Here is a 6,421-nt window from a genome sequence, read left to right as displayed (position 1 = left end):
TCCCTGGATTTTCTTGAAGAAATAGCTGTCTTGACATTTCCTCATCAAGATCTAGAAGTTCATCAGAACTTATCCTTTTACCAGCAGCAGAACTTATTCTTTTCCCAGTATCAGAACTTGTTCTGTGACTAGCTTGTCTTGATGTAAACCTTCTACCTTGACTATGACCACTACCCATTCCAGAGTTTCCTTGGTCATCTTTTCCATCATCCTTTCCTTGCAGTGTCTTGTTGGTTTTGCATTTGGACTTAATTACCTTCTCCCCCTTTTTGGCATCAACAGGTAATAAAAGAGAGATAAGTAGTTCCACTGAGGTCTGGATTTCAGTAAGTTGCGATTGCTGAGAAGCTTGATTTGTCAGAATTTGATCAATCTGAGCTTGTTGTTTCTCTTGAGTTTTCTCAATATAAGCAATCCTGTCAATGGTAGGTTGAAAGAACTTTTTCTTATCAATTTTCCAAACTTGTTCCTGTTTGATAAAGTTCTCCTGAATCTTGTGTAGCTTTGCATGAGTATTGGAATGAAGACCTTGTAGATGTTTAGTACTCAATGCAGTGACTCTAAGCTGGGTTTTAAAATCATCAGAAGTTAACATTTCATCAGCTTTAGTCAAGTGCTCAGCAAGATGTAAAGCATTTGGAACACATGAAACTGAGTTCCATTCCTTAGTCCACTCCTGACCTGCAGGAGTTTCACTCCAAGGCACTGGTGCATCCCTGATAACAAACTCCTTTACCAGTTCAGACTTAGGAAGAGTCGGTGGAGGAGTATGTCCTAAAGGACCTGCTTCATCAGCATCTACAGTTGTAGCAGCTTCACCAGTATCTCCAACATTTGCAGCATCAGAACTTAAAGAATCAGTATCTTCTGATAAGACAACAGTGTGAGTAGCAATGGAGGCTTCAGCATCCTCTAATTGCTGATCTGATACTAAGTTCTGATCAACAGCCATATCCTGATGCTCACCTAAAATCTGATCATCAGCATCTTGATGCAGAGAAGGTGTTGTTGATAACTCTAGAGTTTGAACAACATCAGTAACAGGTGTTGTGGAAGGATTATTTGTTGTTGGAGCTTCTAAGAAAAGTATTGCAGGCACAACCAGGTTCTGAATATCAATTTCAGCACTTGTGCCTGGATCAACAAGAGACACAGATGGTGAGTTAGCCTTGTCAGATACAGCTTCCTGAGATGGAGTTGATGGAGAAGAAGTGACTGGAGCAAATTCCTTGTCTTGTGAGATCAGAGATTCCTGATCCCCTTCCTTAGCTGCTTCCTCCTCATCATCTGAAACTGGCCTTTGTGCCCTCTGTTTCTTGTACTTCCTTGTTGATTTGGATTCCTTGGGAGTTTCAGGAACTATCATACGTCTAAGCCTCTTGAGAAGCCTAGAACCCCCAATTTCAGAATCCTTCCGAGAAGTTGCTTTCTCAGCTTCAACCACCACAGGTTCTGAAGAAGGAATCTGTTCCTCAGAATCTGATTCATCTCTCAAAGTAATTCTCCTCCTCTTTTGAGGTGTTTGAGGAACAGTCTTTGTTCTCATTGGCTTAGAGGATGTAGGCTTCACAGTAGGTGCTGAAGAAGAAGGTTGAGCAGTTTGTGAAGTGGAGAGATAGGATTTGAGATAAGTTCTGAGGGTAGGTTGAGTAGAATGAGAGGTAGGTACTGAGGTTGATGGATTTTGGGTGGTGGGAGGTGGTTGGACATCAGAGTAAACAGATCTATAAGTATCAGGATCAGCATTTACCAGGATCTGTTTCACAGACTTAGGAATCTGTAATGGTCTAACCACTTTCTTCTTAGTATCAGCATTTACCAGGTCATTAAAGTATCATTTTGCAACCTTAAAAGGTGGGGTTTGAGTGCTGACTAAATGAGGTTCATCAGTACAGTAAGTGTAAATAAGTTGACAGAATCTAGCAAAATAAACAACATCTCGATCCTCTGTCATCTTATCCCCAATAAAACCAATTATTCCAGTTGCAAAATCAAAATGAGTTTGATGGATAATAGCATACCCTATGTGCTGACTCAGAATTGGGATAGCATCAAAATTTGAACATTTGTTCCCAAAAGCTTTGGTGATGCAATCAAAGAAGAAACTCCATTCTCTTCTGATATGAGCCCGTTTCAACTGTCCAAGTTTCGTCAGACTCTTTTCATATCCCAATTCAGCCATTAACTCCCGAAGGGCTGAGTCCTCTGGAACTGAGAAAGTACAATCCTCTGGAAGATGTAAAGCCCTGCGTACTGTACCAGGAGTGACTACAAAGGATGAATCACCCACTTGGAAGATAATACTGGGAGTTCCACGGTTACCACCATCATCAAAAACTCCAGTCCTCCAGAACCTCAGAACTTGTTGACTTGAAAATAATTCAGGCTGAGTTAAGGCGTACCCAACCTCACTATGTGCAAGAAGATCTTGCACAAAGTGCAATTCAGATGGAGCTTCAGCATGATTAAGAATTGCAGCATAGTTGTTTGGAACAAACTTTGCTCCATCAATGATTAAATCCTTTGGTGCCATGTGAAAAAATATTGAGATTCAAGTATGCCTGTTAGGTGTTTGAGATAATGTCTGTATGAAAAACCAACGTGAGAAAGAAGGAGAAAGAGAGTAAAAGTAAGGAGAGAGATAAAGTATAAAGAAAATAAAAGATTAAAGAAATCTTCTCTCTGTTGTACTTATACTCGGAACAAAAAAAATGTTACCGTTGGACACCTGTCAGACATGCAGTAATAACGGTCAGTTACTGGGCTCGAGAAAACAGGAATCATTACTTACCCAGTTGCCTAGTTTCAAGGAAAAACCGTTCCATTAATCAAGAGAAACAGTTTTAATTCAAAATTTAAACCATTAGTACTGCTTGAATTATTTTTCACTGTATCATTGATATTCTGAAAATACATCACATGAAAATGACCAAGATAATTTAGATGAGTAAGTGCTGAAAATGAATCAGAACTTAATTAAAAACAAAATTTAAATGGTCATCAGAATATCAATCAGAATTTATCAACACAAGATAAAATAACTCAGAGACAAAATCTTGAAGTAAAAACAATTTTCATTAATATATCAAGTCAATACATTTATGAAATGGAAATTACATCAATACTTATACAAGATTTTTCCTAAGCTTCTAATCCTAACATCAACAGCTTTAGTCCTAGCTAAGAAGCCTGACAAAGCTGAGGATGAAGAAGAACAGGAAGAAGACAAGATTAAGTCATCTTCCTCTTCCTATCTTCGACGAACAAGATGGCGAGTCGTATGATTCGCTCTTGCTGACGGATAGCTTCTCGCCTTTCCTCCTCCAATCGCTCCAGATGGCGATGGTAATCCATATAGAAGAATAGAAGGTGAGTTAGCACCTCCTGTGGGACAGAATCCCAGATCTCCTCAGGAATGGCTGTTACATGCCAATCCTGCTGCCACTCGGCACAACTTAGCTCCATAGTGAAGGTTTGGTTGTTCAAAAACATGTTGTATCGAACCATTGTGTTTTTTATAGAAGAAGGAGGATAAGTATGTGAGAAGAATGTGATGGAAAGACTGATATGAAGTGGTTGCTTATATAGGCAAGAGAATGCCAAGAGACGCAAAGATATTTAATGCTGACAGGTAGAATTAATTCTACCTCGTCTCCCTAGACTTTGAAAAAGAATAACAGTCATTTGAAAGAGGAATCATGGTCTAGACCGCACAAGACACAAGAAACAGTGGACTGTTCAAGTACAAATACCATTAATCCTAATCACAGTGACTATTAATCTTCCACTTTAACATATTCGAGTACGAACTGAGACTGTTATCAAATTTTATTCAAAGATAAGCCAAGTAAAGGATTAGACTGAGAAATCAGAACTTAGACCTATACCAGAACTTAACAGTCATCAGAACATAATTTCTTAACTCAAAAAAGGAATGCCCATCTTAGTAAATACTCATACAAGTTCTGAGTTATGGACGTCAGAACTTAATCATCAGAACGTGTAACTTAGAACTTGTCCTCAGAATTTGTGCAATAATGACACAATGACTGTTTATCTAAAATAACATAGACCACCACAGAAATTTTCATCATTCAGATGGAGTGATTAGTGTGTGCATTAAGCTAAAAAACAGACAAAGAGTAAAGTCTGATTCACTTCAGTACATCTTAGAAATAAGGCATAACTAAAATTTTGCTAAAGATCTGTCATTGTCCTGAAACCTACTGATGAATGAGTTCATGCTAGAGTCCATCTCAACTGTTTTGTGCTAATTTTATGCATCTTTTGCAATTCTGTTTTACAGTGGCTTCTCAGTGTAAGTGAGTCACGACTGTTTATCAGAATTTATGCTATTTTCAGAGTATTTCTCCAGTAATCATAGAGTGTGAAAAGTCACCAAGAAAATATTTTGCTTTTCTGATGCATATTTACTTAATACCAGCAATGCACTTCGGTCGTCCCTTCCACATTTTTACTCTAGATCTCAAAGGAGTACCTGATTTTAATCTTTGATCTTTTTGCTTTTTCTTTTGATAAGAGAGGTTTATGAGCACTTAGTACATTCAGCAGTTTTACTAGTATCAGAACTTAACAGATGAGTAGCATTATTCTAATTTGTGACTTAGTAATAAGATATACAAAGTAAACTTAACTAAGCTCAGTTATCAGAATTTGCTAGTGTCATAAGATTTCCACTGAAATAATTACTTCTTCCATGGAATCATTTGTTTATTGAAGACTACTAGTTCAGTATCTAGCACAGTTATCCTCATAGGAATGAATAGGTACTAGAACAAACATATCACTTATCATGGTTTAGAAACATATATCAGACAACAGTCAGTACTTAAAGACATTTATCAATTAAGCACAGAATACACAATGAGATTAATTCTGTAAATACTGAACAGAAAGTCTGATAACACAGAACAAGTCTAAGCAGATTTAGAGAAAGAACCTGAAACCATTCCAAATTCATTTACCAATCTTGTAAAATTAGCTTCACATAATGGTTTTGTGAAGATATCTGCCAACTGTTGATCTGTAGGAACAAAATGCAATTCCACTGTACCTTCATCCACATGTTCCCTGATGAAATGGTACCTAATGCTGATGTACTTTGTCATTGAGTGTTGAACTGGATTACCTGTCATAGCAATAGCACTTTGATTATCACAGTAAATAGGGATTTTGAAATATGTTAACCCATAATCCAGTAACTGATTCTTCATCCAAAAAATCTGTGCACAACAGCTTCCTGCAGCAATATACTCTGCTTCTGCAGTTGATGTGGAAATTGACTTTTGTTTCTTGCTGTACCAAGAAACCAATCTGCCTCCAAGAAATTGGCAGCTTCCACTTGTGCTTTTCCTGTCAATTTTGTGCAAAATCTGCATCTGAGTAACCTATTAGTTTAAAATCTGATTCTCTAGGATACCATAATCCCAGAGCAGCTGTTCCTTTAAGATACTTAAAGATTCTTTTTACAGCTGTTAAGTGAGGTTCTCTTGGATCTGCTTGAAATCTTGCACAAAGACAGGTAGCATACATGATATCAGGTCTACTAGCAGTTAGATAGAGTAGAGAGCCAATCATACCTCTGTAGTCAGTAATATCTACTGATTTACCGATATCCTTATCCAGTTTTGTTGCAGTGGCCATTGGAGTGGATGCACTTGAACAATCTTGCATTCCAAATTTCTTTAGCAAGTTTCTGGTGTACTTGGTTTGACAAATAAAAGTGCCTTCCTCATTTTGCTTGACTTGAAGGCCAAGAAAATAGCTAAGTTCCCCCATCATACTCATCTGATATCTTGACTGCATTAGTTTGGCAAACTTCTTGCAAAGTTTGTCATTTGTAGATCCAAAAATGATATCATCAACATAAATCTGGACCAGAAGTAAGTCCTTTCCATGGTTGAGGTAGAACAGTGTTTTGTCTATTGTCCCTCTGTGGAATCCACTTTCCAGAAGAAACTGAGCTAAAGTCTCATACCATGCTCTAGGAGCTTGCTTAAGTCCATGAAGTGCTTTGTCAAGTCTGTAGACATAGTCTGGATGTTTGGTATCTACAAAACCTGGAGGTTGTTCAACATATACCTCTTCCTCCAATTCTCCATTGAGAAAAGCACTTTTCACATCCATTTGAAAGACAATAAACTTTTTGTGAGCAGTATAAGCTAAAAATATCCTTATGGCTTCTAACCTAGCAACTGGTGCAAATGTTTCATCATAATCAATTCCCTCCTGTTGAGAATATCCTTTTGCAACCAGCCTTGCCTTATTCCTTGTAATTATGCCATCACTGTCAGTTTTGTTTCTGAATACCCACTTTGTACCAACAACAGATCTATTCTTTGGTCTTGGTACTAGGGTCCAGACTTTGTTTCTTTCAAATTCATTCAACTCTTCCTGCATT

The sequence above is a fragment of the Apium graveolens genome, chromosome 6 (genome assembly GCF_009905375.1).
Source record: "Apium graveolens cultivar Ventura chromosome 6, ASM990537v1, whole genome shotgun sequence".
Classification (NCBI taxonomy): Eukaryota; Viridiplantae; Streptophyta; class Magnoliopsida; order Apiales; family Apiaceae; genus Apium; species Apium graveolens.
Note: the sequence above shows the minus strand (reverse complement) of the source record.